At 44.1% G+C, this 12,281-nt stretch overlaps 1 protein-coding gene across 10 annotated transcripts in view; it reads right to left on the minus strand.

The window, feature by feature from the left end:
• The window catches only part of CHD9 (chromodomain helicase DNA binding protein 9), a 312,438-nt gene that overhangs the window by 259,435 nt on the left and 40,722 nt on the right, over positions 1 to 12,281 (minus strand). The window contains exon 1 of one of the 10 annotated variants that reach the window (XM_075008403.1): positions 3,946 to 3,965. The exons of the other annotated variants lie outside the window; for them this stretch is intronic. The gene's annotated coding sequence lies outside the window, so the exon portion shown is untranslated. Of the gene's footprint in view, positions 1 to 3,945; positions 3,966 to 12,281 lie in introns of those variants that run through there. 10 annotated transcript variants of the gene reach the window in all.

Here is a 12,281-nt window from a genome sequence, read left to right on the forward strand (position 1 = left end):
CTTTACTTCTGCACCCCCACCCCTTGCTGAACCCCCCCACCTGCCTTCAGCCCCCACCTCTCAACCCTCTCCCCTTCTCACCCCCTGAAAGCTCATTCTAGTCTTCATTTTTGCAAAATACCACCATTGATATAAAGCATGTACATTTTTCAATTATTTTAAAATAAAATTACTTTAGCTGCTCAGGTTTTTAATGCCAGTTACATTTGCTAGTAGACTATAACCAACTCATCCTTTAGCCCTTTGTGCTACACCAAAGAGATCATGCTCCTTAAGTCTAACAGCTATAAGGCAAATTTTTTTTAATTCTTTAATCATTATCACACCTCTTCCAAGGCCTCTGTAATTTAATGCACATCCTTCTTGAACTGTAGGTAACAGAACCAGGAACAGAATTAAATTAACAATTCAACCAGTGTCATATACAGAAGTAATATATCCTCCCTATTCCTACTTGATATTCCTGTTTATATCCTACAGTTGCAATAGATCTTTGGCCATATCTGCAGTATTTGTACACATCAAAGAAGCAATTCACTGGGTCTACCACAGGTATTACAGAATTGTTGTATATTATTCTCTCATATAAGCTCTTTATGGGTGGATACTGCATATGGTTAAGAAGAACAAAATGAGTTCTGAACATATCATAGACTGGTATTATGCAATGGGTCTATAAATGGAATAGCCATACTGGATACATATACGTCATAGATAAATGACAGAACAACATTTTCTTGAATCCACTGGCACCAAGACTCCAAGCAACTAATGCTAAGCTGTAGCCACTATTCCAATACAAAACTGAAGTTCTGTGATCCGGGTGTGCAGATTTCAACTCTGTAACCCCACTGCATAAAGCCCAATTTCTTAGGCTTTAAGTAGATGGACTGGATTTCACTCTGATATTAATACAACGTACACATATGAAAAGTGTACACACACTGACAAACATATATGCATGCACTAATAATGTACACCCCACTAAAAGCAACAAGTTGTCCTAGAAATAAATACCCCTCTGAAACCTCCCCACCACCACTCATGCATCTGATGAAACAGGACTTAGCCACATTAGTCTGTATCTTCGAGAACAACAAGAAGTCCTGTGGTACCTTATAGACTAATATATTTTGGAGCATAAGCTTTTTGGGCAATCTCTCCGATACTTCTCACCACTAAAAGCAGTGTCTACAACTCTTCAGATTTCATTCACTTTTTTCCAGGACATGACAAATTCAGTTTACAAATGCAACAAGTGTCACCTGTTGCTTAGTAACAAGAAGACAAGCAAGTACAGTTAAGATCTTGTGCTCACCAACACAAATCTAATTTTAGTTTCCTAGTCAGTCAGAAAAATGAAAACGAGACTTATAATTCACTAACTATTACACATTAAAGTTCGGAATTTTAGCCTGAAAGAAAGCATTCAGAAGTGAAAGCTACAGCAAAAGCCTTTTTATCTGGAACTTGAACCACCAGCAAGCTCAAAAACCAGCACTTCTGACTTGTACAGAAAATCCCCTTAACGGTATGGTTGGTGAGGAGCTGGGCATGCTCTGTGAGAAAGTTTGGGCTGGAGGTGGCTTACAGTGGGGCTGAGGCATGCAAGAACGCTCCTCTAGTGGCATCACAGTGCTGGCAGCGGCATGACAACTCGATTTGTATAATTACTTTCAAATTTAAAAAAAAAATATTAAACTAAAACTTTCTAGAGGATATAATTATCTTTGATATCAACGTATGTTGTAGGCATCACACTGGTATTTTGCAGCATCACAGCAGGTATATTTAACATTGTACAGATACAATTCTGAGCTTTACATTTTAAGTTTTTAAGATGTTCTCAAATTCCAAGATCATCTCTTGCATTAATGGACTAAAATGCCACAAATATATTCTCCAGTTGTCATACTGAACTTATTACAATGTATCATACACAATCTTACTAACTCCTAAAATATTGCAAAAGTAATGGGGTGGGAGAATTCAATATAAAACTAGCACAAGTTCAGTTAAACAACTTAAAACTATGTCTCCACAATTGTCACTCAATATCCCTTTGTATTTTCTTCTTATTGCACTGATATATAATAAAATATGCATTAATGAAAGCTATAAGATTTATGGTTAAAGATAATACTGGTTCACTCTTGCTGTGATCAAATTACAACCCGCACAGAAAATACACCATGACCTCAACATTCTAGATTATACCAGCTTTTAACTGCATTTAACTAAGTTTTGGAAACTAATCTGCATAAAAAGAAAAGATGCAAACTAATTTGCTTTAAAACAAATGATGCACAAGTAACACTCCTGTGAACATACTTCATTTGAAATGAGCATTTTCAAATGATAAGCCACATGAAGCAATTCCTTTTCCCCTAAATTTAAAAATCAATTTTAAAAGCCGAATCCAAACCTACAACTATTTGATTATTTCCCCCTGAATTTCATGCTTTATCTAATAACTATAGTAAACAAAAGTTTTATTAAAAAAATCAATTCGAAATAGTATTTTTTCTATCCACGTTCACAAAAACCAGTGAAAACAATCGAGGCAACTGGTAGATTTTTAAAATATTCCAAGTTAACATACTCATAACTAAGGAAAGAAGTGTCTGGGCATTACATCACAATATTTAAATAATATACAAAGAGGCCACACATGGAGACCCCCATCCAAATCTACTCCAATTTCAATGAGAAACAGCCATCTGAGAACAGGATATCAAGTGTTTCTGAACAGCATTTTGCAAGTAAAACAAGCTTCTCTTGGACAGTACTTTCTGTAAAACTACAGAATTATACACCACAAATTTCAACTACAATCTTATTAGTTTTTATATATTTAATAATAGTGTCTGACAACAGAAAAACTGAATTACTTTCAGAAATTTCACTTGTTTAGTAAGGCAGATTTTACTAAATATTTATTTTAAAAACTCTAAATGGTTAGCTTTATTTCTGTCACAAAACGTCTCTTGTGGTTCTTCTGCAACCAATACTACAAAACCAGTTTATTATTGAAGCAAACAAAAGCTTGCAATGTTAAAGAGAAATCAGAATCCATATTACGCATCTATGTTCAGACTACACATGTGCTGTGTAAAATTACTTCTTTAACAGGTGGTATTGCTAGTTTTATTACAAGATTCCGGGCAAGACTGGTAAGTTAAGCAAGGTAAAGTGCTTGGTTCTCATAATTAAAGAGATAAATGTTTGGTAGATCTCAAAACCTTTGCTTTAATTATGCCAGTTTCAAAACACTGTATTGTAATCAATGTCTCACTTGAAGATTGGAGTATTCTTTAAAGATTCTGAAGCACACAACAGTCTCAGCAGCAGGGATAATTTCAAAAGTTCAGTCTGGCTTGGATCCCACATGCTCCTCACATACTAGACTAATCCATGAATTTTCTCGCAACTCCACTCCCACTTTTCCTGGAGTCTACTTCCTGTTCACCCTTCACTTTCAGTACGCACACAAAAGGCCAATAGCCTGAAAGCTCCTGTTAATACTGGTTGCTGTTACTCAGGCTCCTGGCACGGCACTCAGAGTTCTGCTCCCTTTGCAGTACAGGCCACAGAATAGTAACTAGGATCGTACTTTATCTCTGGCTGCCATTCCATGCATTTCCAGATTATAGAGGCTTTTTTGCTAAGACAGAGCTGACGGAAGTGACAAAATTAGCCAATGTGGGCTATCTCCCCTAACCGTAAAGCTACTATGTTACTAAAAACACACATCTAAACATTAAAAAAAACACCTATTTATTATCTTAGCTCACGAAACGACTATGAACCGTAGAAATATACACACACATTTTGTACCATATCTATAATAGTATTTACAAAGAGCAACTTTTTAAAAAAATGTTGCAGGAATAGAAATGCAGAACTAAATCTGTACACAAACAATCAGATTAATACCAGTTGCACCTCCTGTGTCTGGCACTCTTGGGACCTGAATGAGGAAATTTGCCAAATGTGGGGAGGTCCACTGCCTCTAGGCCCCCCAGTCTCCTGCTCCTCTGTGCTGCTGGCTGCACCTCTCTCCTACTGGACCCCTTAACTCCAGGCCCACCCCCTTCCCTCCAGACCAGTCACAGTCCTATTGGGCTGACACTCACCACAACCATGCCAGGGCTGCCAGCTGTGGATGCTGGCTCCAGCCCTGGCCAGTTTGCCAAAAACAGCCCAGCCTCAGGCAGGCTGCGGGATGCAGCCCCGTGGGACCCTGACCCCACCTGACTACCAGATGGCCACAGCTCACCCCACCTTGCCCAGGGCTGTCAGCTCCAGCCATCCCACCACCACCTAAGGCCACTGGATCTCCCTATCAACAAGCTCCACCCAGTCCTCCCCCTACAAACCTCCCAATATGGGACTCTCTAGTCCAGTAACATTCATGTTCCAGACAGACCAAAGAATCCTGGTTTTTGGAGGTGCAACCTGTAATAAAGTAGCAAACACAGAAACAAAGATGAACTGTGCTGGTGCAAAAACACTTTCACTTTCTATTGTCGCATCCCAAATGCAAATAGTAAGTAAGGCAAAGGACAATTCTGTAAAAGCATTTTTTCCTGACACAGAAAACATTTTCTCACCTGATAAACATCCTGTACAGCAAACAGGAAAACATCAAAAGAGAGCTCTCTAATCTGGAGACCCTCATAAATGAACAATCTTCCACGCAAACCTCCACATGGCTGGACTTTACTAGAACAAGACAGGAGATTTACAACACACATTTCTCTTCTCTACAGAAGAAAAAGGACTGTAAACTACCTAAACTCCTACTTTCCATGTGGGGCTACAATAGTGGTACCCTTAACTCACCTAGGAATATTGTCAATCTATCCAACTTCACACTCAGCCCGGCAGAAGAATCTGCCCTTTCTCGAGGGCTCTCTTTCTGCCCCACAAACTTGATACAGTTCTGTGGTGATCTGGAAGCCTACTTTCACCGACTTCAACTCAAGGAATACTTCCAACATGACATGGAACTGCACACTGACCCACAGCTACCCTCCCACCTACGGTGCAAGAAAAAGAATTCCTCATGGACTCCCCCTGATGGTTGAACTGACAAACTGGACCTATACATAGAATGCTTCCGCCAGCTTGCACAGGAAGAAATTGTGGAAAAGCAGCATCGCTTACCCCATAACCTCGGCGGTGCAGAACGCAACGCCATCAACAGTCTCAGAAACAACTCTGACATTGTCATCCAAGAGGCCAACGAGGGATGCACTGTTGTTAACATGAACAGGACAGACTACCAAAAGGAGGCTGCCAGGCAACTCTCCAATACCACATTCTACAAGCCTCTGTCCAAGGATCCCACTGAGGAATACACAAAGAAACAACAACAACATCTGCTTAAGACCTTCCCTATAAAAACACAGAAACAAATTTACACAGACACACCCCTTGAACTCAAACCAGGTTTACTCTACCTGTTACCCAAGATCCACAAACCTGGGAATCCCTGACACCCCATCATCTCAGGCATTGGCACCCTCACCACAGGATTGTCTGGATATGTGGACTCTCTACTTAGACCCTATGCTACCAGCACCCCCAGCTTTCTTCAAGATACCACCAACTTCCTCAGGAAACTGGTGACCTTCCTGAAAACACCATCCTGGCCACCATGGATACAGAGGCCCTTTATACCAATATCCCACATTAAGGTGGACTCCAAGCTGTTAGGAACATTATCCCTGATGAGACCAAGGCACAAATGGTGATGGAGCTTTGTGACTTTGTCCTCACTCACAGCTATTTCAGATTTGAGGACAAATTATACCTTCAAATCGGTGGCACTGCTATGGGCACCCGCATGGTCCCACAGTATGCCAACATTCTGATGTCTGACCTGGAACAACGCTTTCTCAGTTCTCGTCCCCTAGCGCCCCTCCTCCACCTGCACTACACTGATGACATCTTCATCTTCTGGACCCATGGGAAGGAGGCTCTTGAAGAGTTTCACCATGATTTCAACAGTTCTCGCCCCACCTTGAACCTTAGCCTGGACCAGTCCACACAAGAGATTCACTTCCTGGACACTACTGTGCAGATAAGCAACTGTCACATACATACTACCCTATATCGAAAACCCACAGACCACTATGCTTATCTACACACCTCCAGCTTCCATCCAGGGCATACTACACAATCCATTGTACACTAAGGTACAACCGTATTTGCTCTGATCCATCAGACAGAGACAAATATCTACAAGACCTTTACCAAGCTTTCCTCAAACTACAATACCCACCTAAGGAAGTGCTGAAACAGACTGACAGAGCCAGATGGGTACCCAGAAGCCACCTGCTACACAATAGGCCTCGCAAGGAAAACAAGAGAACACCACTGGCCATCACATACAGCCCCCACCTAAGGCCTCTCCAATGCATCATCAGCTATCTGCAGCCCATCCTGAACAATGATCTTTCACTCTCACAGACCTTGGGAGGCAGGCCTGTCCTCACCTACAGACAGCCTGCCAACCTTAAACAAATCCTCACCAGCCACTACAAATCACAAGACAGTGGCTCTAGGCCTGGAACCAGCCCCTGCAATGTTCTTTGCTGCCAACTCTCTTCGCAAATCTACACCAATGACATCATCACAGGACCTAACATCAACCACACCATCAGGGACTCCTTTACGTGCACATCTACTAATATAATATATGCCATCACGTGCCAGCAATGCCCCATTGCAATTTACATAGGCCAAACTGGACAGTCTCTATGTAAAAGAATAAATGGACATAAAAATCAGACATCAGGAACAGTAACGTACAGAAGCCTGTGGGGGAACACTTCAATCTCCCTGAACACTCAGTGGCAGATTTATGGGTGGCAGTCTTGAAACAAAGAAATTTCAAAAATTGAATGGAGAGAGAAATCTCTGAGCTGCAACTTATCTGCAAATTTGACTCCACTAACCAAGGATTAAACAGAGACTGGGAATGGCTCACAATTTACAAAGGCAGCTTCTCTGCCCTGGGTGTTAAGATCTCCCCATTAGACTCTGACAGTGGTTCATATCCCCGTCTGATCTGACTTGTTTTTTCTTCTTTTGATACCTACTATTGATAATGGGCCATTTCCACCTTGCTGAATAGACCTTGTCAGCTCTGGCCCTCCCTTTTTCTGGGACCCCATTCTTTAAATAACCCTCTGAAACCACCACCCCCCACTCATGCATCTGATGAAGCGGGTCTTTGCCCACAAAAGCTTATGCTCCAAAATATGTTAGTCTATAAATTGCCACAAGACTTCTTGTTGTTCTCGAAGCTACGGACTAACACGGCTACCTCTCTGACACTTTTTCTATAGATGCTCTTTGGCTTTTTGCCTAAAATTAAAGGATATATTTTTGAAAAAACAGAAAGTGTTTTTAGATAAATAGCTTGGCTTTAAAAAGACCCAGAGCTTTTTGTTCTGATCCAGCAAATGGATAGGACTGCCAGTTCACTAAGGGTCCCAATCCTTAGAAAGAGGATGGAAGGACTGACACATGCCAGAAGCCAGAAATGACGCTGAAGACAATGGGGGGGTTGGGGGGGGGAGAATGCTTGTAAATATATTGTCAGCCACACAGGTTCTTTTATTGTTTACTGTTTCTTCAGCAGTGCTATTACCTTAACTATAAAGGTTCGCATAGAGAGTGCTGTCTGGTAATGTATAACTACATTCATCCCTCGTTAAACGAGTACTTTATTTACGAGTACTCGCTTAAACGAGGGACACATTTACCTACCTTAGTTCACTCTATGAGTGAACTCCCACCCCTTAATACGAGCCTTCCCGCGGCTCCAACCTTCTAGTTTGACACCCCCCACCAGCCCCACAGCCCCAACCCACTGCAGCCAGACCCCCCTGCTGGCCCCGCAGCCTGAACCCCCACCACAGCTCCAAACTGCAGCAGCCTGATGCCCCTGCCAACCCCGTAGCCAGACCCCCCTACGCCGTTTGACACCCCCCACAGCAGCCCTAAATCATGGCAGTCAGACACCCTTACTGGCCCCACAGCCTGAACCCCCACAGCCTAACCCTGCTGCCGCCTGTAACCCCCATGGCCAGACCTCGCCCCACCCCAGCACCTGTAATCTCCATGGCCCAGCAGCCTGACACCCCCACCCCCCCCCCCGGCACCTGTAACCCCCGCAGTCCCACAGCCTGACCCCCATCAGCCCCAAACAGCAGCATCCTGAACTCACCCCCCACCCCAACCTGCCACCAGACTTTAGCCCTCCCTCCCACTCAAAGTTCCAAACTACCCCCAGCCTTTAACCCTCCCCAAGCCAAAGTTCGCTCACCTTTCAAAAGCAGTGCCACCTGCTGCCACTCCTTCCCCAAGTTAGGAGCCCTAGGAACTAATCAGAGACTTTTACATGTAATTTAATAGTAATTTAGCGTCCCTCTTATGAGTTTCTGCCTGTGAGCAGAAAGTTGGGAACTAGTTACGCTCGTATAGCGAGGGATGAATGTACTAGTAATAATACTATCAGCACTGAGGGGAAAAGTAAAGCAGGCCTTCTTAAACTGAGTTTTCTGGAGAGTTAACTGCATCAACGTGGAGCAGTTCAATCTGGAAATACCCTAGTCAAAAGTGATACAAACGTGTGACTCCACCCGAGAGAAATGACAAGACAGGAAGACAGAAGCAGGAGAGCGGAGGTGTCCTTGATGGAAGGAGGGGAAAACTTTTGATACCTCACACACTGGCAAACTCAATTTGGACTAACCACCTCTTTGTGGCTACATCTACACGTGCCCCAAACTTCGAAATGGCCACGCAAATGGCCATTTCAAAGTTTACTAATGAAGAGCTGAAATGCATATTCAGCTCTTCATTAGCATGTGGGCAGCAGCGGCGCTTCGAAATTGAAGCGCCTCGCTGTGCGCGGCGCGTCCAGACGGGGCTCCTTTTTGAAAGGACCCCGCCTACTTCGAAGTCCCCTTATTCCTATGAGCAGATGGGAATAAGGGGACTTCGAAGTAGGCGGGGTCCTTTCAAAAAGGAGCCCCGTCTGGACGCGCCGCGCGGCGGCAAGGCGCATCAATTTCGAAGCGCCGCGGCCGCCCACATGCTAATGAAGCGCTGAATATGCATTTCAGCGCTTCATTAGTAAACTTCAAAATGGCCATTTGCGTGGCCATTACGAAGTTTGGGGCATGTGTAGACACGGCCTGTGTGTGACAGGGGTGGGCAATAATCAGTAGGGGGGAGGCAGCAACAATCCAAAATTTTGATAAGTGGGTAAGGGCTGCACTTTTCTATGGAGGGGATGTGGGGTCTGGGACAGAGGCTGGGTGCAGAAGGGAGCCTGAAGGCTGAGGAGGTGTGGGAGGGGACTGGGGTGCAGGGTCCAGGAAGGTATATGGGTTCAGGACAGGATTCAGGCCTAGGAAAAGGCTATAGAAGTGGGTAAAGAGTCTGGTTTCTAACTGTGACCTGGGCGGGGAGGTGGTACAGAGAGTTTGGGATTCCCTTCACACACTGGGGCAGGGACTTGAGGTATGGGAGAGAGTGGGATGTCAAAGGCAGACTCTGGCCAGGAGGTGTTTACTTAGGCAGCTTTTGGCCTGCAACCCCGTGGGATTCTCAGACAGACTCCCTGCCTGCTGGAGCCCCTGGCTGCTGAAAACAGCTGACTACTCCATGTACCTCTCTGCACTGCACATGGGGGGCAGAGAGGGAACGAGTGCTGGAGCCATCTAGTTGAGTTGGAGCAGTCTCCCCACTGCACCCCTCCACAGCTGCTGTAAGCAGGGGCTGCTCTAGACATGCTGGAGAACCCCATCAGCAATGGTCCCATAGCAATCCCAAAGGGCTGGAGCAAACCTCTGCAGCAGGCAATGAACTGTTCCAACCCCTCCCAGCGAACCGTAACCTGTAAACCTCATCCATTTAGGGTGAAGCTTACCAGTTATCTGGTTAATCGTTAACATTCCTGTCCACACCAAAGCCATATTGCTTGGGCTTCAGCCCCAAGTGGTGGGCCTTACAGTCCAGGGCTTCAGCTTCATGCAGTGGAGCTTCAGCTTTCTACCCTGTGAGTCCAATGCTGGCCCTGCTTTGCAGACTCTCTGAAACCTACTCACAGCACATCAGGGTGCCCCAACTGCTGTTTGAGAACTACTAGCTTTTTTAAATCACTTCCCTTTGAAGCCTACCTGAAAAAGTTTGAACAACAACAGAGAGGTAGCCATAGAATCATAGAACACTGGGACTGGAAGGGACCTTGAGAAGCCATCAAGTCCAGCCCCCTGCTCCAATGGCAGGACCAAGTACTATCTAAACCATCCCTGACAGACATCTATCTAACCTGTTCTTAAATATCTCCAGCGATGAAGATTCCACAACCTCCCTTGGCAATTTATTCCACTGTTTGACCGCCCTGACAGTTAGAAATTTTTTCCTAATGGCCAACCTAAACCTCCCTTGCTGCAGTTTAAGCCCGTTGCCTCTTGTTCTATCCTCAGAGGCCAAGAAGAACAAGTTTGCAAGGGTGCATTTCATCAGGCCCTGGTGACTTGCAGACATCTAATTTTCCTAAGTAATTTTTAACTTGTTCTTTTTTTATTTCAACTTCTAACCCTACCCCTTTCCCAATAGCATTCACGATGTTGGGCATTCCGTCATCAGACTTCTCAGTGAAGACTGAAACAAAGAAGTCATTAAGCATCTCTTCCATTTCCAAGTTCCCTGTTACTGTTTCTGTATTAGTCTGTATTCCAACAAAACAAATGTTAGCCTGTATTCTAACAAAACAAACCAGCTGTCCTGTAGCACTTTAAAGACTAACAAAATAATTTATTAGGTGATGAGCTTTAGTGGGACAGACCCACTTCTTCAGATCTATACCATTTCCAGTCCAGATTGTTATACAGCACAGAGGTCCAAAAAAAAAAAGGGGGGGAGGCAATAAAAACTGACAAATCAAATACATGGAACTGAAGGATGGGGGTGAGGGATGGGCTCCAGGCTGCTGCCAAGAGATCTGGAGTGCAAGAACCGATGCAGGTGTAGGTCAGGGGGATGGGGCGAAGAACAGGACTCAGAGTACAGATTCCAGCAACACGGTGCTTAACCTCAGGTAGCTCCCAGTCCATAACATAATGGGGCTAAGGAAGGTTCTCTGCCTGCCCTGGCTCCCAGAAACACGAACACAGCCCTAGACACTAAGGCAGGAGTCGGCAACCAAAACAGCAAGAGGAGCCTTTTTTTTTTTGGTAATTCAGTAAAAAGAAAAAAAAATCTATTCAAGAGTCACAATGCACGTGAATATGAGACGGTCCTTAATAAATAACGTCAAAACATACTTTTTGTACGCCCTATTTTAAGAATAGTGCACACAATGATTTGTAATGTGATACACGTTTACTGCAGGACGTTCAACACTTATCAAAAATTATCAGAAGCGATGTTTTTCCTTTGCAATTATTGCATTAGGAATCACAATGAAGTCCTTGAAGAGCCAAAGGTTGCAGACTCCTGCATCAGGGCGTTCAGGGAAGCTCCGCATACTGCCCATGCAGCTCTCGCTGGCCACAGTTCCCAGCCAATGAAAGCTGCAGAGCTCACACCCAGGGGTGTAAGCAGCCCAAGGAGGTCCTTGAGTACCCCTGCGCCCAGGCTGGCCGATTCCAGAATCTGTGAAGTGCCAACCAGACTTTGAACACCTAGGCAACCCTTGATTCCCCACACATAGTGGGGCAAGCTCTCAGCCCACAGCACAGAGACTTGCTGTGGGCTGAATGAAGTTAAGCAGCAGGCCAGATCTTACTCATTGCCATAGGTTCCCAACCCTTACTCTGGTTAAGACTTAATGGCACAAAAAGGCCTGTACCACTTGGATGGACCACTCATATCCATTCCAACCTGGGCAAGAGAACCTGATAAATCATTTTAGTGTGTTCAGGCCCCTACAAGAAAGAGAAAGGAAGTTTTTTCTTTTTATAAAGTAAATTAAAGTTTTTTCTTTTGGGGCTTTTTTTTAAAGAAAAATTAACCAGATTATCCTCCACACAAAAGAAGCAATTCCATGCCAGGACAGTAATTCACGTCTAATTTTTACACTTTTCATATGGTCATCATGAAAGGAAGACATTAATCCACACAGATGGAGGTTCTCATTGGGAATGTGGGATCACAGGATTAAAAAGGTATTCAGGATGTAAAATGTTACAGTAGTAGTCTGAGTTGGAAATTCCTGGTCACAAAAATAGATTGTGTGCAAAGTCTCTGTCCCT

Source organism: Carettochelys insculpta, chromosome 14 (genome assembly GCF_033958435.1).
Source record: "Carettochelys insculpta isolate YL-2023 chromosome 14, ASM3395843v1, whole genome shotgun sequence".
Lineage (NCBI taxonomy): Eukaryota > Metazoa > Chordata > Testudines > Carettochelyidae > Carettochelys > Carettochelys insculpta.